The following is a 27634-nucleotide window of genomic DNA, read 5'->3' as shown; positions in this document are numbered from 1 at the left end:
TATTCAAAATAAGTGGAATGAGATCTAAAACTAATTTGTTTTATTTTAAGTAAGAAAATGTAAATAAATGTTCTAAACGAAATTTTTATCACTAAATAGACAATCGAGGATAAATCCATTTGGTGGAGTTGATACAAATTCCATTCTAATAGTTGAAATATATAAACGGTATAAACTAATTGGATTAATTTGACTTATCACGCTAACCTTCACGTCTTCAGATTCCGTAGACGAATTGAACATTTTTGACGGAAGCGCCTTTTATGAACGCATTCTTGAGGAAAATTAACAGAGAATTACCCGCTATTATACAATTTAATGATAATCTCCAATGACAAAATTTATGGTTTTCACTTGTGTACGTGATAAAATATATGTATTGTTTTTTTAAATTTTAATACGTTTTTAAATTTGGAGTGCATCGTGGAGAAAATATAAGGATTGTTTTTATTATGTTCATTTGGACACCTAGTTTTAGAGTTAGTAAAATTTTAAAAAGTCGTATATTTAAAATTTAATTACTCAAAAACTATTTGACCGATTTTGTTTACATTTTATATGCTTCAAAATGCTTTCGCAATATCAAATTTATCAAAAGCCATTCCACCGATTTCGCTCAAAGTTTGCATGCTCCAAAATTTTATGAATTTTTTTTTGTTGCTGTTTTTTGCTACAAAAGAGGATTTTTTTCCTACTCAAATTATGTAGTCTTAGTGCTTGTATTTTTTTTAAGAACACGTTTATAATTTGAGATAAATTAAAACTGAAAGGGTCAATAGTTTTTGAGCTATCAAAATTGAAAAATTATTGTATTGTTAAAATTTGATTTCTCTAGAATTAATCGACTGGTTTCTTTAAAATTTTGTACTTTGCCATTTACTATTATTTTCGTTAAAATTATTTAAAAATTGCACTGAAAAATTCATTTAACGAAAATTACGCCAACACAAAGATATTTTTCTAATAGTCAAAGTTACAACAGTAAAATATTTTTCTAGAAATGCTGATTGTGAGATTCTTTTTGAAATAATATGTTAAAAGCCCCACGATACTAAATTCTTCTTATTAATATGATGAGTTAACACTCTTATGGAGTTAACACTCATCATAAGGAAACATTTCTGAATGTGTATTTTGTCCAAATATGTATAAAAAAATCACTTTTACTTAGTATTATCATTTATTTAATTATTAGTTTTTCATTGTTTTATTCCAATTTAAACCATCAAATTGGATATACTTTAAAAATGTAACTAGGCAAAGAAAAGTAAATATCAATAATAATAATAATTAAATATAATTATGGTGTTTCAGTTTAAGTATATAAAAACAGTATCCATTTAGATAAACGAAAAACAAGGAAAAAAAACTTTGTTTCGTTTTCCTTTTTTAATTTAATAAAAATAAGCTTCTTTAGAAATTTCCAGGCCGTTGTTCGAATTTATGTGATTAGAGTTTATTGTTTTTTAAATAATAACGAAATAAAGAAAAAAATCACTCCTTTGTTTAAAACTTTTTTTTAAATAGTCTTCTTTTTTTAAACAAAATATAACATACTGATTTTTGATTTGATTGAAAAATTTCCATAGTGGGGTTCTAAGTTTAAGTATAAAAAATTAGTATCCTTTTAAATAGAAACATTTTTCATTTCTTTTTTGTTGAATTGCCATAATAGTGTTTCAATTTAAACGATAGAAGTTAATTTTCTTTTTAACAACACAAAACAAAAGAAAAAATTCCATTCTTTTTTCCCTTTTTTAATTGTTAAAGAGGTAAAACAATTTGATTGATGAAAATAAGTCAATATTTAAACAAAACAAAACAAAAAATAAAATAATAAAACCAAAAAAAAAAAATTTTAAAAATATATTTCCTATTCTTTTCTTTTTCTTTTTAATTCTCAAAGTTTGATAAGAGAACAAAATGAATCATCTTTTAGATAAAATAAAAAACTTAAAAAGAAATAAATATTGCTCTTCATTTCTTTTTTCCAATTTTCTTTATTTTTCATTGTTAAGGTCACCTGACGTTCTTAAATCTTGAGGACAATACACAATTTTTATTGATTGCCTTCAAAAATTTTCCCTTTCTTTGAGGACAAAACATTTTTTTCAAATTTTAACATGTGTTCTCAAATGTTCTTGAATTTCTCCACAAACATATAATCTTTCTTATTTGCAGTGTAGTATTAAAAAAAATTGTTCTTCTTTTTCCCGCTTCAATGATTATTCCAGAGTTAATTCTGGTATGCATTGCAAATATTTATTATTCGGATTCTTCAGTAAGCAGAATTCTTCAACACGTTTTGCTTTATCACATTTTTTTATTCGGCCAGAAGCAGAGCCGGATTATGCCTTTCGTAGGCCCTAGGCACAGCCGTTTTTGGACCTTCCCCCACTCCTCCCTCTTTTCAAAATATATGCTAAAATTTTCTTGCATATTTTTTTTTACATTTTTATTAATATGGATTTTAATTTAAAAATTTGTTTTTCAAACTTTATCTGCAATTCGACAACATAATACAAGATTTCGTTGAATCCAAAAATCGCAAAAAAGTAATATCTTAGATCAGTAGTCCCCAACCTTTTTGTACCTAAGAGCAAATACCGGAATATTGGTCGAATGGCGGGCACCATTTATTTTTTCAAGATAAATTTATAGTTGGTATACATAGGTAATATTACACACTACATATAGTGCACAAAAAAATTAAATTTTAAAAATTAATTTAACATATGAATATAATTAGTATTAATTTTCTTGTGTAAAATAAATAATTACTAAATTGCTTTCAAAACATTTGAAATATAAAAATTATTTATAAAATACAGTCAATGTGGTGTTAGGCATGGCATTTCGCTGGCCAGCGCTAGATAATTGGGAGAATATAATGCTATTTTTAAGAATGGAATTTATTCCTTCAATCATATTCCAGAATTTCTATCTTCGATTCTTCTCGCTTTACTCAAAGAAATTCTGAAACGTATGTTGCTATTACGGTAACGTTTATTTGGTTGGTAAAAGGATTAACAAAAAAGTTATCAAAGGCTCGATGATATTAAATTGTTGAAATAGCTTTTTAAATTGATCTTTAAACAATTGGAGGTTGATGACAAATGTTAATAAGTCAATTTCACTGTCACCTAACATTTTTTTCATGTTTGGAAAATGCACAAGAGACTTCATTTTCAAATGTGATATCCACAAAACTAGCTCAGCTCTGAACGAGTTTATAGCCTTTATCATTTTTGCTTTATGTTTGTCTTTTTCCTGCAGCTCCAAGTTTAAATTATTTAGTTTTTTCCATTATGTCCATTATGAAAGACAAATCTGCTAGCCAAAGAGGATCTCTCAGTTCCAAAAATGTTTGATTTTTGGCTGCAAGATTATTTTTTATTTCTCCAATTAAATGTAGAAATCTATCAAGTACTTTGCCATTACTGAACCAGAGTACCTCAATATGTATTTGCATAGCATTTATTGGGAAAATGGAAAACTGAAATATTTTATCGTTGGGCACAAGCAGCGGGCGCACCTAGATCGATCGACGGGCGCCATGGTGCCCGCGGGCATAGGGTTGGGGACCCCTGTTAGATCATAAGATTCTGCAAAATAATTTATTACCGAAAAATATTATATTTTTATTTGTATCTTCATAATTTTGTGCAAAATACACCTGTTGTTTTTAAAGCTAAATTATTTTTGTCAACAAATTTTTTTCTCCCAAGTTTTTCGTAGGCCCCTGAATTTCGTAGGCCCTAGGCACGTGCCTAGTGTGCCTATAGGTTAATCCGGCCCTGGCCGGAAACAAAAACAATAATCTGCTATGATTGCCAATTTTCGTTTAGGGGAGCTTTGCTATTTGTGAGACTGCAGGCGTGTTTTGTACAATTGTATATACGATGGTTGGTGAATTTATATAGAAAAAAAGAGTAAAGAAATCGCGAGAGAAAGTAATGCAGATGATTTTTCAGATTATGAAGATGTGAACATATACAAAGACTCATATTTAACTATTTTAATTTACCCGAGATAATTTGAGATTGAAAACTGATGGTAAGTTGAATATTTTTTACACGCAAAAAAAATTAAAATTTGAACTTAGAACGTGTGTATTATGTTTTGTTTAAGCTCCTTGTATTTATTAATGAAATTAAAAAGCATTTTGATTTTCTATATTTTTTTCCAAAAAAAATTGGTAAAGGAAGCGGTTAATCCGCCCTTGACTAAGCGGAACGGAGAACTCTCTATTGGTTAGCCCGATGATACTTAACAACTACACTGTAGTAAATTTCTGACCATCGCTTCTGTTAATTCTGTAGATTTTTTATTGAAAGTAAGAAGTAAATGGACTTTTCAAGTTTGCTAGAAAATAGTATGTGTAATGTTTTCTTTCTTTCTATTTGTTATTGTTTATATGGAGTAGTTTTTGCTAGAGCAAGTATTCATGATTTTTAATTTAGTTGGAAAAAATACCGAATAATGAAAGTTGCAATTTTGACCAAGACTTAATTAAAAAAAAAACATTAAACACCTTATCTAACTATCTCAAATTTTATTTCCACATCGATATAAAAGTGTAATTAAAAATGCACAAGTTTCGGTTTTCATTTTAACCTGAAAACCTGCCTGAAAAACGATCCATTTGAACTTTAAATTCCTTATGATAATATTTTCTTTTCATTTGTATTATATTTGTATTACGTTGATATTACCTTTATATTTACGTTAATTCATTTAACTCAGAATCAATCATTCGGAAAAAAGGAAATGAAACACTTTAAAAAGTTATTTAGAAAAATTTCATGTCGAATATTTTTTTTACTGTGACTGCTAAGTCTAAAAGTTAGATAGAGAATCTGTAGAAAATTATTTTTTGTGTGAAATAGTTAATTTAGTTATTTTAAAATTTTTTTACAATGTTGAAAATTTATCGATTTAAATGTTTTTCTATAACTTATTGGCAATTTCTACTGGCATATCCTTTATTATGAACGAAAGTCTTCCTATAAAATGTAGCAATAACTTTTCCAAAAAGCTCATTGTTAAATGAAGGAGGTAGTTTTATTAGCATGAAAGTTTTTAGTTTGGCAAACGCATTCTTGTGAAAGCTCATATTATTTTAAATTGTCGTTGAACAAGTTCTCGATTGCATTTTATTTTATCGTCCCATTTAAGATATTTGTTACATAAATTTTCCCATATTTATGCTTGTTTGCTTTGATTTAAATTAAAGCAATTTCAATAACTTAGTTACTGCGATTAAAACCTTCAGTAGTTTATTGTATTTTTTTAAAAATTTTAGCGTTATAAAAGTACACAGGTTTTATGTGATTGTTCAAACTTTAGAGGTTACTATTGTTATTACACTGGAAAGGCAAACACTTCATAAAAATTTTAATTTTTTTCAAACGTTCATCGAATCCACAGTTTCTTCAAGTAAGCATTAGTACCACAATAATTAGTCGAACTGGTGTCCCCCCCCCCAAAAAAAAGAAATTAATTTATAATTAATTTTTTATAAGCCAGCACGGGTTCCTCGACCACGAAATTCTCTAGTTTGATTCTGTTTTGCTTTATTTGCTTTTTCCTTTATTTTTGCGCCATACATAGTTTACTGCACCATTTGTTAACTTGTGTTCGCACTGTTATGCAATCTTGCCACAGTATAACCGATATTAGATACGTTGTATTAAACCATAATATCCATAAATCTTGAGATTTTAATTTTTTTTTTTTAATTAGGTTAAAACCCATATTGACCTAGTGTGACATATATGTCACAAGAACTCTTATCTGAAACAGGACTGATTTTAGATTAAACAGGTGATTTTTGTTCCATTCAAAAATCAGATAGTAGCTAACAGTAGAAAATATTTATTTAGTTAAAATAATAACCGCTTTTTTAACAGGAGCGTTTTTTGCGTCACGGCATGTAAAAATTTAATTAATGGGTCTTAATCTTCGTTAGACGTATATCGATATTCCTAGCTAATGCTTAATAAATACTAATTTTTTTTATCAAGATATGAGAATTTTCTAGAAAAAAATCAGAAAATTTAGCGCTACGACTAAACAATTTTTTTATTCAGAAAAAATTCTGAGGATCAGGATGGAAATTTATTTTTGAAATTCTGATTTAAAAATAAAAAAAGAAGTAGAGTAGAAAATATGAAAATTTTTGACGTATTGGTTTCTTTTTGGAGTGCTAAAACTAATTGCTTGATTTTTGTTTTTAAGTATAAGTTACTGATAAAAGTAAGATTTTTGTTCACATTTTAAAAACCTGAGGTGTAAAAGAATTGTTTTTTCTGTACAAATGTATTTTTTCCAACAAGCTTCATCATCGTCATCAATGGCTTGACAGCCCATGGTGTCCCTTGTTACTGAACAATTTTCTTACTATTTCCTCAATCCCCTTTTTTATTTTAGGGTTTGACCAATGCTGTTTAATAAACTCATACGTGGTTTTCGAACGTAAAAATTTCTCTCTGATGTGTTTAAAATTTGTACGATGGATTAATATATGTTCCCAATCCTCAACAAGCTGACAGGTACTGCACAGCCGAGCTCCCCCGAAAAACCTGGCCTGATGTTGTCCATGACAGCCATGATCAGTTATGCGGTTGTAATATCAAGCATCGGTTTTCGTACTTATACGTGATTTAAAAATTAGACATTGGGATTCATATTCACCTGATTAAAAAATTATACATCGTGATTCATATTTTTGCGCAATCTAAAAATTACGCATCATGATTTGTATTTTCGGATTTTTGAAATCCAATATCAAGTTTCATAGTCACGTGATTTAAAAGCCACATATCGGGTTTCATATTCTCTCATTTTCAAATCAAATATTGAAATACTTATTCACACGATTTTAAAATCTTGCATATAATTCATATTTAAGTTATTCACATTCATGCAATTTCGAAATTAATCATCGGGATTTATAATCACATGGTTTAAAAATCGCACTTTTTTTGTTAAACTTTTGTGTGTGTGTATATATATATATATATATATATATATATATATATATATATATATACACTGGTTATCATAAATTAAGGAAAAATCACAAAAATAGCGATAACTCTTTCAAAAGTAAGCCAAACCGTGCAAAATTTGCATATGTTGTCCACTAAGAGTAGCTGAGTAAAATTGCAATATGCAAATTAGTGGCGCTGCACTCGGCTTACGTCATCTGCCTGGAGCATAAAAGTCCAAGTTTGAGAGAAAGCACACAAATTTTACTGTGATTGCGACATTGAAAATCTGAGATAGCCAATTCGTAATAATGACCTCTAGGCATCATTTGCCTGAAGAACTACGATGGAGAGCCATCGGGAGACTAGAGGCAGGGCAGAGTCAATCAGAAGTGGCCAGATGGCTAAATGTGAGTCCATCTGTGGTTCATAGACTTTGGAGGCAATTTCAAACCACAGATTCGGCATCTAGGAGGTTCAGTCAAGGACGGCCAACTGTTACGACCAGTGCCGATGACCGATATTTGACATTAAGTGCACGCAGGAATAGAACCGCTACTCCGACACATCTTAGATCCTCTCTTGCTGCAGCCACCGGAAGGTTGGTGTCAACGTCAACTTTGCGCAGAAGGCTCCACGAAGGTGGTCTGTATGCGAGACGACCAGCCATTTGCGTGCCGCTCACATCACGCCATAGGAGAGACCGTTTGCAGTGGGCCCGACAACATGTCCACTGGACGTCAGATCAATGGAGGCCTGTTCTCTTTACGGATGAGTCCAGGTTTAGTCTAGAAAGTGACAGTAGACGTTATTTGATATGGAGAGAACCTGGGACCCGTTATCATCCATCAAACATCCGTGAAAGAGATGCATACGGAAGAGGCAGTGTCTGTGTTTGGGGAGGCATATCCTTAGGAGGGCGCACATACCTCCATGTCTTTCCAAGGGGAACCGTGAATGCTCAGGTTTATCGAGACAACATCCTTGATGCTTATGTGCGCCCATATGCCGGGGCAATTGGTGATTGCTTCCTGTTACAGGACGATAATGCAAGACCACACAGAGCTCGCATTGTTGATGATTATCTTCAACAGGAAACAATTACTCGCATGGAGTGGCCAGCTCGATCCCCGGACTTGAATCCTATCGAGCACGTTTGGGATGCTCTAGGGAGGCGTGTATCTGCCATCAATCCGCCCCCTCAGACCCTTGCCACGCTTGCAACTGCTTTACAAGAGCAATGGCTCTCACTTCCTATTGAACTGATAGACCGCATAATTGAAAGCATCACACATCGCTGTTTGTGCTGTATTGCTTCTAGAGGCAATCATATTCCATATTAAAGGTACTTTTTCTATTGCAAACCGATACTTCCAATTTGTTTATTTTATACATGTGCTAATTTCTATACTACTATTAATGTCTGATAATTTCTTTTTATGTTGTTTAATACCTTACTATGTGTTGTATATTGTGGGTAAGTTTCATAAAATTCCATGTGTAATTTCTTGAGTTATCGCGATTTTTGTGAATTTTCCTTAATTTATGATAACCAGTGTATATATATATATATATATATATATATATATATATATATATATATATATATATATATATATATATATATATATATATATATATATATATATATATATATATATATATATATATATATATATATATATATATATATATATATATATATATATATATATATATATATATATATATATATAGCGTCGTATTAAATGCATACTTGAGCCAAAAATAGATTTAAGAACAGGATGTGGCTTTTAGAAGCGTGAGAAAGTATTTCGATTAGAATAATTAATTAGGATGAAGTTTTATAAAAAAAACTAACATAAAAAGATTAATTGAAGCTTTTTATGTTACATATATATATATATATATATATATATATATATATATATATATATATATAATCACAAAAATATATACATATATATATATATATATAATAATATATATATAAATATATATATATATATATATATATATATATATATAATATATATATATATATATATATATATATATATATATATATATATATATATATATATATATATATATATATATATAGGCAAAAAATATTTTATTTAGCTTCAAACAATATATTTAAAACATTTTCTATCAATGGCGAAGCTCAAATTCGCATTCCAAAACTGTGTGCTTTAGTTTTTATCCTAGGGAAAATAGCAAATGAATTTCCCTCTATATTGTTATATTTTAGGGAGAAAGGGAAATCTTAGTAATTACTAGTGATAGGCAATAACAGGTATTTTCAAATAACAGGTTCCAGCTGTTACGATACAAAATAATTGTTCCAAAATAACAGATCTAAGGCGGAAAAAAAAATTTAACTTTTTAATATTTAAAAGATAGTTTAGAATGGCAAGTATTTTTGTAGCAGATACATATTTTTCTATTAATTTGACAAAGTTGTTAGGAAAAATATTTTTTCTTTCTAAGAGTAGGAAAGCATTGCGAAGTTTTTTTCTGGTTATTTTTTAAACAAAAAGAAAGCAGGTACATATTAATTTCTCTTTTATTCTCTATTGTTTAGGCTCGGTGAAAAAACTATATTTCGTCCCTTTTTATGCATTTATATATTTTTCTTTTTGTGATTATACTTGAAGAGATCAGGTAGTTCAAAATGGCCAAAAACACTTCAACAACATTTTCGTTAGTGTAATCAAATATAATGAATAATAACAGAAACAATAATTTTGTTACAAAATATAGCTCTTTTTAATGCATTTTTAGGAGAAATGAGTGACACAGATAAAGTTCTTTTAGAAAATTTGCCTCTTCTTAACAAGCATAAAATAATTTGCTTAGAGAATTAACTAAGTTTTGCAATATTATAATGTACATTGTTTCTAAATAAAAATAATTTAAGAGTTCCCTATTGCATTCTGTTTGACGATATAACTAGAATCTTCTCATTTCTAAGCGAGGGAAAAAACGGAACTTCATAAGTATTGAGATAAATTAGAAATTTTAAAAAAAATTTATCTCAGAATTTAGAATACAACATTGTGTATTATAATTTTTAAATCAAAACAATTTAGGAGCTGCACATTATATTCTGTATAAGTGACAAAATAGCCAGCATTTTTTCATTTTACAAAAAGAAAAGAAATAGAGTTTTAAGAATTTTAAGTTGTCAAAAAAAAAATTTAATATAAGCTAATACCTAGAAATAGTCTAACTGCATGCATTGCAACCTCGTCGCAACTTTCTAAATAGTTCGAATAACATCATTTAATAGTTTTAAACTAAAACAATATTTATACTAAAATGTAATTGATTGAGCTTTACTAATTTGCACCAGCTAAAACATTTAGCAAATTAAACATAAATAGAAATAATATTTAAATAATATTTTTCTTTCAAAACAATCAGCACATTAATTTCAAAATATCACATATTATGTAGCCTTAATGGTAAACTATGTAGCCTTAATGGTAATCTTAATGTCAAAGGAAAGTTCAAAACAATAAGAAAAGAAATTCGCCAAATTAACTGTGATAGATTTTTTTCCTTTCCAGCAGAATATTATCATTCAAAAATATATGACTTATTTTCTTCAAAAATTTAAAATAAATAAATCTCTTAGGTAACGAAATAATAGGCAATGCCAGAGAGCCTATTTGTATGCGATTGGACAAAATTCAACGCAATGACAAATCATTCTTACCATAGAACATTGATTGAATTATTACAATTAATAACTACGAGGGAAATATAGGACACGCCTTCGTGTAAAGATATTGATAGAGTCGATCTCGTCCTCAAGAGTCGAAAAAGGGAGCCGCACCCAGGACTGTCTTAATAGCAATGCAGGGCCCCCGGGCAAAAAAATATTTTGGATCCCTATAACATATCATAATGTTTAAAAACGAACTAAAAAACTTCACATATATGAAATAAATCATTTTTAAGATATGATGCAATAATTTTAACAAATTTAAACACATTTTGATTACCCTAAAAACTCAAAATAAAAGCATTTTTTAACTATGTACAATTTGGAGAAAAAAAATTTTATGCTACCCAGTTGGAATCCTCAAATAATAAAATAATTTTCAACATTCGATGTTCGACATTCCCTCCCTCCTACTCAGAACTCAAAGAAAAATAAGTTTCAATTTCTCCTTCACTCTCGGTGTTAATTTATGATTCCTCTTAAAAAAGAAACAAAAACAACTCTCATTTGATGTTGTGATTTTCATAATGTGTTTTGGAATCGAAGAAACAAAATTTTTTTCCTATCAAGTTTCATCTCTGATGTTGCGGTTTTCAAAATATCTTCTTGGACTAATTCAAACTTTTTCATGCATCCTTTGTGTTAATTTTTTTTTACAATTCTCATAAAACAATTTCTTGAATTTTTATTGATTTTGTTATGTTAGTTTCTTTGTTTAAAAATTCATCCTAATTAACTATTCTAATCGAAATATTTTTTCACACTTTTAAAAGCCACATCCTGTTCTTAAATCTATTTTCCTGTTCTAATCTATTTATTTCAACTACTAAGATTTTCCTCTTTCCCTAAATTAAGACATTTTACGAATTTTACTTTGCAAGGTTTTCCCTAACATATAACCAAGGAGCGCAACTTTTCGTGCTCTCTTTTACGTATTTTCATGACTGCTTCTATCCCGGACCTTCCCGGCCTAAGACCTGTTTTAATCCTTCCACTCGGCAACGACGTTATATATATATCAATATATATATATATACACCGAATATATATATATGCACTCAAAATATATATATATATACCGAATATATATATATATATATATATAATATATATATATATATATATATATATATAATATATATATATATATATATATATATATATATATATATATATATATATAATATATATATATATATATAACCATTACGTTATGATCACCCTCCATCTATAGCAATGGGCTCGCCCAGGTTTTCATGGGGCACATTAGGATCCATAATCCTCATAGAACAATCCCTGACGTCTGTAAGCTACTTGAACATAGTTGCAGACCAGGTTCATCCATTCATGGCAACAATTTTTACTGCGGGGGATGGTGCTTACCCACAGGATAATACACCATGTCATGAGGGTCAAATCGTCATGGATTGGTTCGAGGAACATTCCAGTGACTTTCAAGTCATATCTTGGCCCCCAAATTCACCTGACCTTAATCCAATAGTGCATTTGTGGTCCTACTTGGAAAACCAAATTCATGCTGCCACGCTACTCCTTCGCAATGTGAGGGAATTGCAGGACAAGTTGGGTGACCGCTTAGTACCAGATACCTCAGACTACCTATCAGCACCTTGTGGAATCAATGCTACACAAGGTGCTGATAGGTATATATATAGGTATATATATATATATATATATATATATATATTAGCAGTATAAAGAGCGTAACTTATTGCTTACCTTAAAATAAACAATCTTCCGTAATAAAGGCTGTGCTTCCCCCTTCCAAAAAAAGGCGAGTTTTAAAGTTTTCAAGACACGAGGAGGGGGAAATTCGTGGAGTGCCTCGTGCTTTAGAGGCTTTATTATTATCACGCTTTATTATAAATATTATAGTAGAATTTTTTTACCAAAGAAATACAAGATTGCCTATGCATGGTTGAGTGCAGTTTAGTGGCACCAGGCAAAATAAAATAAATAAATAAAACTTTGTATAGAAATGCAAGCTATTAAACTAGAGAAAATAAGCTGTATAAAAACATTTCTCGAAAATAAGCTATGAAAAAATATTTGATTTTAGCAAACTCGTTAAATTATTAGATTTAAAACAGCTCTAAGAAATCATAATAATGGAATAAAAATTTCATTTTGTCAATTTTTAGGAAATAAATCGGAAAGAAATATATCTAGATGAATTATTTAAATGAAAATCTAACTAGATTCAGAGCTATCTACTTTCTTGGAGATTTTGCAGAAATAGAGAACTTGTAGGGCTCCTCGCAACATCTGGCGACGGCCTTGTATTAATTACATAAATAAAAAGCTGATCTTTTCTTTTTTTAAACTGTACAAAGATGGCTTAAAAAAAATTTAAACATCATACAAAAAGCAGAAAAATAAATTTTTGGCAAGATAATTAAATTACAATTTTTGCCTAGTATTTTGTAACAGGCCTTTGGAAGTAACCTGTTATTTTTATTACAGGTATGATTAAATAACAGGTGCAAAATACCTGTTCCATAAAATATTACCCATCTCTATTTGTTTTCACTATTTCATATTGGAAAGTTAGATTGAAATAATCGCTGCGTATTCCAAATTAAAATTTTTTTGATATTTTACACTCGTGTAAATCATCTTTAAACTTCGTCGAAGATTAGCTTAGTTTGTTTAATAAGGAAAAATCTTTATTAAGGTATGTAAATCACTACAGTTATAATTTTAATTTAATTCGGAATTTGTAAAAAGTGCTTAATTTTCTATCTTTTAAAAAGAAAGTTTTTTTTCAACGTGTCGATTGCTGTTCTATATTACAAACTAATGCATGCTTTTCGCAATTTTCTCTGCAATATTTTTCAGAATATCATATATAATGATTATGTAAAGTTTTTAAATTTTATTGATTTCATGTTTATAAATTACGAACTTTAAACGATAGAAAAAAATAATTTTTCGTTACTGCAGATCCTAATTATGATTTTTTTGTTTTGAAAAACGATTAAAAGTATTTTTTGTGTGATTAATATATATATATATATATATATATATATATATAATGCTTGAATCATAATTTCCTTACAAATTCCAAAACCTGATTTTTATCACACAAATTTCCGTCCAAGTTACGAATTTTTCAACCCAATTTCTATTCAGTTCAATCCCAATTATCGTTATATTTTTATTCAAAAGGAGTTAACTCTTTCCTTATTTTACTTCAGAACCGCATTTACTCCTTTACTATAAAGATATATCACACACGAAAAATTGTTCAGAAGTATACATATTTCAGAACTCGTTTTATCAACTTATTTCCATGCTAGTGTGCAAACTAGTTAAAATGTATAATTATGTTATTAAGTTTAAAAGCAAAAATTTTATTTAGGTTTTTACAAAAAAGAAAAAAGGTTTATATCCAGATTTATTATTTAGAAGATTATTAAAAGGTTCATTTCTTTTTCATCAAAAAATCAGGTTTAGCGTGAAAGTATATATATTTTATGTTTTAATCAGTGCCCTAAGACTGTTAAATTACAAATTCGTTCTACACACTCTTCGTACTAGTCAAAAATAGATACTTATGAGTTATTAAGTATAACTTTAAAGGTATTTATTCTTCATCTGTTTTGTTCATCTATACGGAAACCAAAATTTACAAGAAAATGTTTGAACTTTAAAGAATGAACTTAGAAATTTGTTTGAACTTAAAATGTAAGATATTCACATCCGACTTTTCATTAGTTATTAAGATTCTCTACAATATTAAGAAACATCGGTTTTCCGCGCAATTTTGTTTATCAGAGCAAAACTATTTTAAATGCTTACGCAGATTTTAAATTTATCATTTTCAAATGATAATTATTAAAAATTGCTCTGAAAATTGTTTAATTTTATTGAATATTTTTTAAAGTTTTGCAAAACCGTAAGACAAAAGTAAGTCTATAAAAATGGAACCAGGCAAAAATTTAGAAATTTGTTTCTTTTAGAATCGCAACTTTTTTACATTTAATTTGAATCTCGTGAAAAACATGCAAATATGGAATTACAATGTAATTATTGTATTGTATAGTAATATAAATTAAAAATACAAATGCATTTCACTTTTTCACGATTAAAATTCCAGTTGCTTCTACAAATTCGTTTCAAATTATAAATTAAAAATTTTCGTACAAATTCGTCAAAAATCAAAAGAATTAGATTATTATTTTGCTTATTTGACATTGAAAGCTTATTTCATGAATTTCTTATTACTTTTAAGTTTGCATTACAGTTTGTTTGACGCCCGGTGGCTGAGTGGTAGCGCTTCGCGCTCCCGTGCCACAGGGCCTGGGTTCGATCCTCTTGACGGGTAAGGGTGACTCAGCTTTCATCCCTTCAGTGGGTCGATAAATGAGTACCAATCATGCTTGGGAACTAAACACAGGGGGTTCCGCGTTCGGTTGACCATCTAACCGGAACATCTGCTCCTGCACCCCAGAGCTCAAGGTCAAGAAAACTGAGATTGGCACAGTAGGCCTTGGCCCTCCATGGGCTGTCGCGCCACTGAGTTAAATTTTTTTTTACAGTTTGTTTAGCTGCTCAAATTCAATAAGACTTAGAAACTTGAAATTACGAAGGTATGGAGGGGAAAAAACTAATCTAGAGCGATAAGAACAGTTTCCTATTTAAACTGTTACAAGTTTCGTCAACAAATGAAACTATCTTTTATTTCTTGTTGAATCACACATTCTCTGTTCATTAGGTTAAATTTTCTCATCAAGTTCATATGATTGCATTTAATCAAGGTAATCGTTACGATTAATATGTTAACAAAATGATTGCATATTTTGAAAACAAAATATTGGATCTTTGGTAGATAATATCGGTGTTTAAGGAGTAAAAAACAATTACAACAAGTATATTTGACACTTTTCTGATAACAGCTGTCAAACTTTACACTGTTACCAAATTATTTCTGTAGAAAAATACAGTATTCATACATTTTCATGGTATTTCTCATAGTATTAAAAAAAAAGATTTTGAAATTAGAAAAATATCTCAATGTTTGTCGTCATTATCGTTTTTTAATTCTAGTTTTTAAGTTTTACTGTTAAATAAAAAGAAAGCATTTAACAACGCTTTTATAGTAACATATTGTCCGATAACAATATTTAACTATAAAAATGTCCTTATAGTGTGTTATATTTCTTATATATAGTTATAATAGCAATTTTTTATACATTATCATTAGGAAGCAAAAATCTTGAATGCTAATAACTAAAAGTATAATCTTTGGGCATATAATAATGGAAATATTACACTTACTCATAAACATTAAAAATTACGGCGTTATAATTAAGACACATAAATATTTTAAATAATGACATTAAAAAATATATTATGAAATCGGAAGAGTTTTCAAGCATCATTAACTTTTATTTTTAAAGCTCAGGTTTTTATTTTCTTCGAATTTGTACATCCCCCCCCCCTCTTATTTTCTGTTTAAAGCTACGAAACTGTATCGATTTCAATGACGAAATTAAGAGTTTTGAAACGTTTAAACGGAAAACATTAAGCATAATGATTTTTTATTCACAGCTGGATAAATTCTTCTAGTACATTTTATAATTCGTTTAATATCCCCTTTATATTTTCTGAAGTTAAACATGGAAAATTTCGTTTTGTCCTTTTCAGGGTTGGCAAGTTTTTGAAACATGACGGTTTTTACCGGTTTATACCATGGTTTTTACCGTCATGTCAAAAACCCCTCTGTCAAAAACGTCAAAAACTGTCGAAAACCCATGTTTTGGTAAAACTATTTTTATTTGAGTTTAACTGCTTATAATTTAAAATTAATTCATTTTTGGGCAATAAAATTAGAAAAAAAGTTGTTAAAAGATATTTAAGAACAGATTCTTGCATTTTCCCAACATGATTATATCAAAACATACTATTTGAAGTAAAATATTAGGATACTAAACAAAATTTTCAACATTTCCAAGCATCATTTTGTTTGGCATATTACATTACTGAAGAATGTCAAGTCATTCTTGACTTACAGTTTGTTAGTAGTTGCAAGTTTTGAAAGTTTTGCTTAGCTTATTTCTAATATTTAAGAAATGCCAAATTTTAAATTCTTCTTTTTAGTTCTTGAATTTATTAATAGTTCCAAGCTTTTTAGTTTGTTTGTTTATTTCTAACAATTAAGAAGTGCAAAATTTTGAATCCTTTGCAAACCAAGCTATCATGATAAAAGTATCACTATTTTCAATAAGTATATAACAATATTTCTATATGAATGTATATCCTTCTATAAGAATACATGTATATAGTTGCAAAATCATAGCAATCATTTACATCATTCATTTATAAAGGCAATTATGTGAAAATAATATATTGTCCGCTATATGCCATAAATGTAAGAAAACAGTAGGTTTTTGACAGTTTTTACCGGTAAAAACACGGTTTTTACCACTGTCATGTCAAAAACCAGTTTTTGACGGCAAAAACCCAACCCTGGTCCTTTTGTGATTTATAATAATTCTTGCCGATGATACATTCTTTGGCCAAATTATTTGACGCTTTATAAGATTCTATGTAAAATCTTAATTAACAGATGATACTATACAACTTTATTGCTTTTTGCGCTACCAAAAGCGTTTTGCACTAGTTTAGTTTCACCAATCGATACACGTATAGTTTACGTACGTGTATCGATTGGTGAAACTAAACGATAGATAACATAAATTCGAGGATTGGATAAATTAGACTACAATATATAAATATATAATATTTATATATTGGTAAATCATAATAATTAGACCATAATTCTCATTTGTTTGTTTTTTATTTGACCACCAAGTACTTGGAAGTTTTATGTTACTGTAAAAACTTCACGCTATAATAAAAATGCCGAACAAAGAAAAAGATAATGATTTAAAAAAAGAAAAGAAAACGAAATTCAATAGTGAGAGAATATGCCAGAAAATGAAGGAAACATTTAAAAACAAAGATAAATCAAAAGCACTTCTAACAAAAAATGATAAAGATAACGAGAAAATTATTATAGTTATTCATAAAATTTATTAAGATAAATAATTAACCGTAAAATAGTTAGTAAAAAACAATAATAAATTAAATTATCAACAAAAAAATTAAAGCCGAAACGCAAGAGACAGAGAAATAATTTCGTTTTTAAACTTTCTACTCCGACTGAATTTTTTTTGTTTTGCTAAGACCGAATTTCTCTGTTTTCTACAATCACGCTGTTAACTTTGAAAGTGTCTGGTCTTAATAAAAGAGCCGATTAAAAAACAAAAAAAAAATTATTTTTTTTTAATGTTTAACCATCATAAATCAGTCCGCATTGTAATGACATTATTTATCTTTACCATCCAAAAATAAAATGGTTCATGATGGAATTATTGATGGTTACCATAAATATTATGTCTATCTATCTGAAAACCATCAAAAATGTTGGCATGTGTTGGCATTGCCACAATTATATCGCCACACAATTTCGTGACAGCGATATAATTGTGGCAATGTGATCAGTATTGCGCACGAGCCATCTTTATTTCTCGGAAAAGCTCCCTCCAATCTGAAGTACTTCAATCTATACCATTGACCCCAGACCTTCACAAGGACAGCTCAGTGCATTTAACCACTGAGCCGTCGCAATCCATTTTTAAGGGGGGAAAATGACCATAGAAAAAGTGTCAAAAACGTTCTTAAAAATGACCACCGGAAAATATTTCTTTAAACAAAAATAGTTTTTAATTTTTAAAATGAAACTAAAAAAAAGCATAGTTTTGAAAATCATGTTTCCATATTGCAGTATTTTTTTAATAAAAAAATCGGAGTAAAAAAAGATATTACAAACGCCATGACATTCTTAAAAATGTATAAAAATATTCTTGAAAATGAAGCGCTATAGAATAATAAAAGAAAACAGTACGCACAAGGTTTAATTAAACAAAAAAAGTAACAAAATTTAATTAAACAAAAGTTTAATTAAGCAATTAAAACGAAAACAGAAAAAAAGAAAACGAAATATCGTTCTTAATTCTTGAAACTAAACTTTTGACAAAAACTCATTTGAAAACCTCGAAACCACAAAATCAGGAGAAATAATGGGGGATAAGAAAAGCTTAAAAAAAAGCTGTTAAAATGCTGCGCTGCAATACATATGCCGATAAAAATAAAAATTTTAAAAAAAAGTGACGGAAACAAAATTTGTTAAGTTCATAAACAAAAATTCCCTCTTACAAGAAAACGAGGTGATAAAACAACATTAAAAGAAATGGTCTATTAGAATCACTCTTTGTAAAAAGTAACTAAAATAATATAATTCAAGCCAGTCAATCCGAAACCTTTTTAAAAATACCACAATCATCAAAAAGCAAAGAAGGAAAAGATTTTAAAAAAAGACCACCTGCAAGGCAAAATCATCAAAATTTAATCTATATCTGCATTAATATTCATTATTTCGAACACTGCTGTTCAACGACGGTTGCAAAATAAAATAAAATAACTGCCGTTAAAAAGATGAAATTGTCACATTTAAAGTAAACAATATATAATCAATAAGCTATTTGAGTTTCACGTGTCATAAATTTGTATAAAAAAATGCATTAGGATTTTTCTTATAAGAAAATGTAAACAGCAGTGTCACTGCAATAATTGTCGAATAACTCAAAAATAATATTTTTAAAAACCACGTTTTTGTAGGGAGAATAATAATTACAAAATAAAAATTTGAAAAACGTGGGGCTCTTGAAATACATAACAGTAATGTTATATTAGTGTGTGTATGTGTGCTCATGAGAATATGTGTCTGTATATCTGTAATTGTATCTGAATGTGGAATATGTTTGTGTATATGCACGTGTATGTGGATGTGCATGTGTATGAGTAAGAAAATGTGTATATGTATGTGTATATGTACTGTTATGTATTTCATGCGCTCCACGTTTTTCGTTTCGCAAAATAAAATTTTTGATTTTGATTTTTTTTTGTACTCACTTCCAAAATCTCAATTTTTTCACTCACTGTACACAAAACTTTTCAATTGACATGTGACACTCATTTGAAATAATCGAATCGACAACAAAAGACAATCGCGAAAATATTAATTTTTCTTTAATTTTACTTTACTTTGTATGTCTTCTTTCTCTTCATTTTCATGCATTGTCATCCAATTCTGAATTATGTGCCAAATTTGAAGTCTGTAGCTAGTCGGGAAGTGAGGTGAAGTTTTACGACTAAAATAATATATGGGATGAAATTTTTCATCATCGCCCTGCTGCGTTAAAATTGCTCCAAATCCTTTACTGCTAGCATCAGTATGCAATTCCAATTTTTGATCCCTGACGAAAAATGTGTAAAACTGGTTTTTGACTCAAAATATCTTTTAATTTCTGGAATGCTTCCATTTGTTCTTGACCGAAATAGAATTTCGTTTCCTTTCATAACAAATCACTCAAGGGTTTTGCAATTTTAGAATAGTTATTAATGAATTTGCGGAAATAAGAAGTCTTAAAAAAACTTTACACTTGTTTAACCGATTTAGGGGTAGGGAAGTTTTGAACAGCAGCGGTTTAGAAGCAGACGGTTGCATCGTACCGTTTTTAAAAAAATAACCTAAAAACTCAATTTCGTTCATTAAAAATTCACATTTCTTAAAATTAAATTCAACTCCGTATTCTGACACTACTTTGAAGACACGTTTAAGTTTTTCGAGGTTTTCCTCTTGAGTTTCCGACGTTACGATTATATCATCGAAGTATAATTTTAATGTACCATCTTTAATCAAATCTTTAAACACTCTGTTTATATGTCTTTGAAAAACATTTGGCGACGTACTCAATCCGAAAGGGGCTTTGAGAAATTCATATTGCGAATTATCTGTCGAGAATGCTAAATATTTCGTATTTTCTGGTTTTACGGGAACACTAAAGAACGCATCTCGGATATCAAGCTTACTATAACACGAAGCGTTTGACATAGAGTCTGTTTCTATAAGGGGTATCGGATGTTTATCTTTAACTAATTTTTTATTAAGTTTGCAAAAATCAATACATAATCGAAAATCACCTGAATTTTTTCGACAAACTACAATAGGAGAATTAAATTCTGAGCACGACTCTTTAATTACACCGTTTTTAAGCCATTGTTGTATTTGTAAGTCAACAAAGTCCTGTTCTATTTTTGCTAATCTACGCGATTTTAAACTTATGGGTGATTCATCTGTTAGAATAACACTTAATTCAACGTCTGTGGTTTTTATTTGAGAAGGAGAATAATTATTTATTAATTCTATCAGTTGGGGCTTTAAACATTGTTTCACATGACTCAATTAACTCTCATTAATACTTATCGCATCTGCTAAATTTCCTAACAGAGTAGAAAAATGTTTTGCTTCTGATTTTGTTTGGGAAAAAGAATCATAAATTGCCTGAAATGAACGATCCGCTTTCAAAGTGGAGTTTCTTTTTACTTTAATTGAAAGACAAATGTTTTGGGAACCTCGAGTTTCAAACGAAGGATTGTTATTCTTTATACTACTCCAACGATGGGAAGGGATTTTATGAGCTTGACTTTGGCTCCGCGCATAATTAATGTGTTTGATATTTTCGACATTTACTTCCTCCTGGTAGGATTTTGAGATCTGAATTTCATTATTAAAGAAAGTAAAGTTCACATTTTTTAATACATTAAAACCCAAAATCATTTCATTTGTCAAATTTTCCAATACATAAAAATCAACAGATATTAATTTTTTATCTAAGATAATTTCGCAATGAAAGAAACCTACTGGTTCTATTGGGTGATTTCCGTTAATTCCCGTTACCTTTACATTATCAAAACTTAAACTGGGACTATTAATTTTTTCATACAACTGTTTAGAAATAAGACATAGGTCACTCCCTGTATCTATTAAGCATTGACATTCTTTACCAAATAATTGAACTCTTTTAATGGGTTTATTATTTTTTATTCTAGTGGCATAAGAAAGTTTAGTTTCGGTATTTAAATTAACGTTGCAGTTCTTAGCGGTATGTCCAAATTGTGAACAAATTCTGCATTTTACACCCTCTCTTTTGTATTTACACTCAGTACTTTTATGACCGTAGTTTAAACAGTTATAACACTTTAAATAATTAGAGTGATTAGTATTATGATTAGAATTACTAGCATAAAACTGATCATTTCTTTGAACATGAAACACTGGTGAATTAGGATTATTTCTAAAATCTCTATTAGGGAAATATTGACGTGATGTATTCTTATTATCCCTAACTATATCTGGTTTGTGTTGGGGATCTCGCGCATATTTACTCGTTTCTTTTTTAATATGAGACCTCGCAGTTTCATAGTTATCTAATTTAGATGTCAGTTCTTGAACATCTTTTATCATCGGTAATTCATTTAACATATTGTCTCTGATTTCATTTGGAATTTTGGTCTTGATTTGGTCAACGATCATTAAATTTTGAAGTTCATCAAAGGATTTAACTTCCATAGTTTTTAAATATTCTTCGAAATAAGTGGAAATTTTAAATCCGAAATCTCTCCACGATGTTGTAGCTTCTTTTTTTGCGTTACAAAATTTATTTTTTAGTCGTTCTGATGTCAACTTACATCGGTTTAATAACAGTTTCTTTATATAATCAAAATCATTAGAAAATTGATCGGGTTCACGTGCTATTAAATTAGCTATATCAAGAGGAAGTAATCCTACTAAAAAATGAACCCAATCTTCTTTCGGTATTTTAGCTCTACTTATTTGTTTTTCAAACAGTGACAAATAAATTGCAATATCCGAACCGCTTTCGTATTTATTGAGAAATCTTAGCATTTCTGTATTCGCTGTATCGGCTTTGGGGATATTATTTGCAATTTTACTTTCTAATTCTAGTTTCTTTAAATTATATTCACGTTCTTCTTTTTCTAATTTTTCTGAGTTTTCCCTTTCAAAAGTTATTGTTGATAGTAAATTTTTCACTAGTTCCTCATCATAATTTTCCGATTCTGTTATAATTTTAACTAATTGTGGCACTTTGGCATTTTCTGGTGCATTCAATTCAAGTTCACTAAGTAAGTTTATCAAGTCTATCTTTCTAGATCTACTAAGATAAGCCATTTTCAAAATAAAATGTTCTACTTTTGAAGAGATATCATGAAGCTTCCTTCTCAGTTCAGGTGCGTCGGCCACAAAGGCTGGATAATTCACAAATGATCACAGGATTGATCAGCACAGTTCAGAAATTAGTTCTTCTCATTCGGCAAAATCCCGGTTAGATTCGTCCATATCCCGGTTAGTCAGCCTGAGAAATTCACAATTGATCCGGGCACAGTTCACGTCTAGTTTATAATCGGATAAATCCCCATAATTTTGTGGTGTTTTGGACAGTTTTTTTCGGTGATGGAAACATTTAATAACAAAATGAACTTATTTGATGTACTGACACCTGTTCAACAAAAAATTGCACTTCGGTTGAAGACAGTTCTTAATAAGCTGTTTTCATTTACAATTTTTGAAATGTAGCAAAATTGCATAATGTAAAAGTTACTGTCATAAAATAATGCCAAAAATTTACTGCAACGTCTATAAATAATGCTAGCTGAACGAAATCAAATGAATTTTCGCTGATTTCATACTCGTTATGTATTGAAAAGTAGTTACATAAATGATAAATGCATTTTAATCTTTGCCAATTCATAAAATCAGTTGTTTTATTGTGCTAGAATGTTATGTTTTTTTTACGTGTCAGTTTTTCAATGTTAAAGTGCACCTTAAGAAGACACAATAGACCGTTTACTAATTTACATTTCCAGTATCAGTTAATTATGATAATTTGCTACATTCTTATATTTCTAATTTATTTATTTTTATTTATTCGGTATGATGATCAATACGTATTATAATCTTGTTCATGTTTTTTTAAGTAAACACTCATAATTTATGTTATTAATTTTTGTAAATGTTTAGATATAAATTTTTTCATAACTTTAAAATGTAATTATAAATTTAAGAAACAGAAAGCGCAATTCCATTTGAAGTCCCGTGGCAGAATCGCCGCCACACGGCGACATTAATGTGCTACATTATGCGGCGAAATTATTTTCTTAATTTGCTACATTCTTATTTTTCTAATTCACTCATTTTTATCTATTGAGTATTTGAATGATTAATTTAGATAATCACTTTTTGACACTCTCAATTTACGACGATAGTATTGTAAATCAATTTAATGTTTCGATTGTATTGTCGGCAGTTATTGATATTGATTTTCACGTGGATTTGAAATATTCCGATATATTTCGAACAATATGGAAAATTCGAATCGTGCATTTGAGTATTTAGGCAATAATTCTATCGAGTTTTTGGCAGTTATTGTGATCTCCATAGTTTTTATATCCGATATTTTTCATGCGATATAATTTATTACAACAACGTAATCTCGAAACGAAACACGCTTTTGAGGATTCGCGCCATTTCGTCGTCGATCTTTTTTGTTCGGCAATTACTACTACGGATTTCATAAATTTTAATTATAATTTTTAGTGTGATAATTATTTACAAAATGCGAAGAAGGATATAATTTGTGTGCCCCCTCACACGAAATGCGAGAATATCATAATAAGTGCTTTAAAATATTTTTTAGCGCTTAAAAAGTACTTAAAATGTGCTTACTTTTTGTGTGAAAGATTTGGCTACGCAACCTGTTACAAAAATTACTTTTAATCCACCTTATTTTATTATAAGTTCACTGAATATTCATAGCGGGATTCCCTAAGCTCCTTATAAAAAATGAGGCAATTTTGATCCCTCTTTTTTTTTTGTTGAAAAAAATAAGTCATCATCTCATGAAAAACATTTATTTCCTTATACACATTCCATTTTTAAGAAAAAATGATTAACCGTTAAAATAATAATTACACGGAAAAATTATTTGTGTTTATAGGTTAATTCTGATTGCTATTACAAATATTAACATTGTTAGGATTATTCGCAAATAGTTAAATTTTCATAATATTCTTTTTCTTTCTCATAGAGGTATATTAATAAATTTCTTAAGTGATTAAAAATATTTTTTTATGTAAATACCTGTGTCTTTTTGTAAAAAATTTACCTCTTAATGTTCATTTTCCATTAATTTTCAGCATAAAATATAGAAAGAATTTTTTAAGCTGTTTATAAAAAGTAGTTTTTTTTTTCAGCTTACTTTCTTTTGAAAAAAAAAATGTGTGCACTGAAATTGTCTCATAGCATGTCTTTAATTAATATTTATGAAATTTTTTTTCCTTATTTAGGTAATAAGTGAAAATTACTTTTTGAAATACACACATAAAATATAATGAGGATACTTTAAAAAAATTTGTAAAAATCATGCTTCGCTATAAAACAACTCCTATTTTTATTACTAATTAATTATTCAAATTGAATTGCTTTCTCACACTTTTAATAGCTACATCCTGTTTCTAATTCTATTTTTGGCCCAACTATGCATAAATTTAAGTAGACTTTTTTCCCTATTAAGCCGTGGGAATCACTCGAGCAAGCTCATTAACCAATAGTAATTTCTAAGATTTCCCTCTATTCCCTAAATAGAGACATTTTCGGATTTTTGCAAGATTTTCCCTACCAGAAAGACTGATCCTAAATGGAATATATATATATTAGGAATTATCCACATAATATGATTCCTGACTCAAACTTACATGAGGTACAATAAAGTTAAATCAGATTTCTAAAAAGTCTTAACTACTTGAAGTCTCATAAAACTGTGAAAGCGTTCATAACTCTACCTTAATAAAATGTCTAGTTACTCCTATGGATATTATTTGGATTGATAATCTTTCTACTCTAGCTAGTCAGAAAGCAGAGTTGCTTTCTCGATTTCATCATCAAAGACAGTAAAACGAGTTTATAAAAAAGGAATTAAAAAACCTCTAAATTATAAGGGAAACTATCGTTGTATAAAATTTAAAAAACTCGCAAGCATCGTTTACACTAGGTTTACGGACGTTTCTTATATACCTATCTCTACGAACACGTGTCAATTTCACGCATGAACGAATACATATAATAGCACTTAGAAAGCAATGTAAAGAAAAAAAAATTGAAATTTGAGATATATATTTAGGGAAAGTTTTTATTATTCAATAATTTTATTATACATTATTTCAATATTATACATTTATTTCACGCATCTTTTACACAAATACCTCAATTTTGTTTGTACACTTTCCGCAAACAACCTTTTGACATGTGTTATTGCTCCTGTTTCTTTTGGAAAAGCCAATTTGGCTTGCCTTCTCTCAACGTACTAGATGGTGGGTGATTATAATCTTTGTTTTTGTGTATTTTTTCTTTTCTCCTTTTGCAAGTTCCTTGGCCAACTGAAATATAAAATCCTTTCTGGATAATTTTGACCCAGTACACTCTGTGTGTAAGATCCATTCGTTTATTACCGCTAAATCTAAAATGCTGAACACCTGGAGAGGCCATCGAAAAGATGCTGATTTGGTGGTATATTTGCGAGGCACTTGGTCTACTACGTCGACGCATTGTAATATGATTTTGTTCCTGGGGTATGTTTTTTCATGTTTCATTTGAGATAACGATATCGGATAACGGGTCGAAGTATTGTCGGTACATTCCTATTTATTATTGGTGTGATGTTTACTCAAACTTTTGTCTAAATTACGATCGCGTCAAATTGACGCATATCCATAGAGATAGGTAGGGGAGAGTGGGGTCAATTGTATCATTTTTTACTTAACTATTTTTAACTGACAAAAATTCCAATATATTATTAGTATTAATTGACAGACGAGTAAAGTAGACTATCCTCTACTAGAAAAAATAAATAAATACCTTATTTTAAATGTTATTATATCAGTTATTAACAATTTTTGACAGTCGTACACTTGTTACAATTGTCCCCACTTACGGGGTCAATTGTAACAGTTCATAAATTCAACTAAAACATAGTTAATTATCATAGTTGTGATATATTTTTTTATTGATCAAAATAGTAATGATATTTTAGGAGTCAAAATAATGATGAGCAGAGTCCTAAAGGGTTAAACTTTAAGGGGTTAAAAATTTTAATTTATGCTGTGAAAGGTGACAAATGAAATAATGCACATGCAACATAATATAAATGATATAGGAAACTATTGGTGGTTCTTAAAGAGTTAAGTAATGGTTTGTAAACATAAAATTATTTATTTTCAGCTGTTACAATCGTCCCTTTACTTATTGTTACAATTGTCCCCAAGACGCCATTTCAGCTTCATTTGTTAAAATGCTAGTTAATTAACAAAACTAATCTTTTTTTTTCAAAATGTTAATTAAGGTGTCCACTTACATATTCGGTTAATAATTTTTATTTGTTTAAACAAAATTACTTTGTTACAATATAATATTCTAATACCAAAAAAAGTACTTACATAGCGTGAAAATATCTTTTGTGGTGTAACTCTTTCAAAAGTACATAAAAATGGTTGCCAGCAGGGGTGTACATGTAGATTTATTAAGTACACCTTGTTCGCCACCTAGGAACCAAATCTAGAACCCGACACTCGAAATATTTGCTCTGTTACAATCGTACCCTGTTACAATTGACCCCACTCTCCCCTATACCACGAAGAGAATTTCAATATTTCAATGCTTTTGAGGAAAATAGACTTCAATATTTATATTTACCTCGATCAATGGATAAAAGTCATTGCAGGAGATTAAAAAAAAATTCAAACTGGTTTTGTAATTTTCCTTATAAAATTCGAAATGAGTCAAAATGATGCATCCCGTAAGACTAGTGTTAAAAAGAAATCATTTATGAGCTTCCTGATTATTTGAACTCTTAAATGATGTTAGGTGAATGAAATTTAAATTGAATGTTATTTTTTTTTAGTTGCTGTA

At 29.0% G+C, this 27634-nt stretch overlaps 2 pseudogenes across 2 annotated transcripts in view; both read right to left on the bottom strand.

The window, feature by feature from the left end:
• Positions 1–22222, bottom strand: part of LOC147806751 (uncharacterized) — a 28382-nt pseudogene extending 6160 nt beyond the window's left edge. Inside the window, exon 1 of the transcript XR_015435687.1 lies at positions 21903–22222. The product of XR_015435687.1 is annotated as an uncharacterized LOC147806751 (transcript). The remainder of the gene's footprint in view (positions 1–21902) is intronic.
• Positions 1–27481, bottom strand: part of LOC147806750 (cuticle protein 14-like) — a 44371-nt pseudogene extending 16890 nt beyond the window's left edge. Inside the window, exon 1 of the transcript XR_015435115.1 lies at positions 27163–27481. The product of XR_015435115.1 is annotated as a cuticle protein 14-like (transcript). The remainder of the gene's footprint in view (positions 1–27162) is intronic.
• Positions 27482–27634: the final 153 nt, after the last annotated feature.

Source organism: Parasteatoda tepidariorum, chromosome 7 (assembly GCF_982258835.1).
Source record: "Parasteatoda tepidariorum strain Cologne lab strain chromosome 7, Ptep-v5.0, whole genome shotgun sequence".
In the NCBI taxonomy this organism is placed as follows: Eukaryota; Metazoa; Arthropoda; class Arachnida; order Araneae; family Theridiidae; genus Parasteatoda; species Parasteatoda tepidariorum.
The sequence above is the reverse complement of the archived record's forward strand: the minus strand, read 5'-3'. Positions and strand labels throughout refer to the sequence as shown.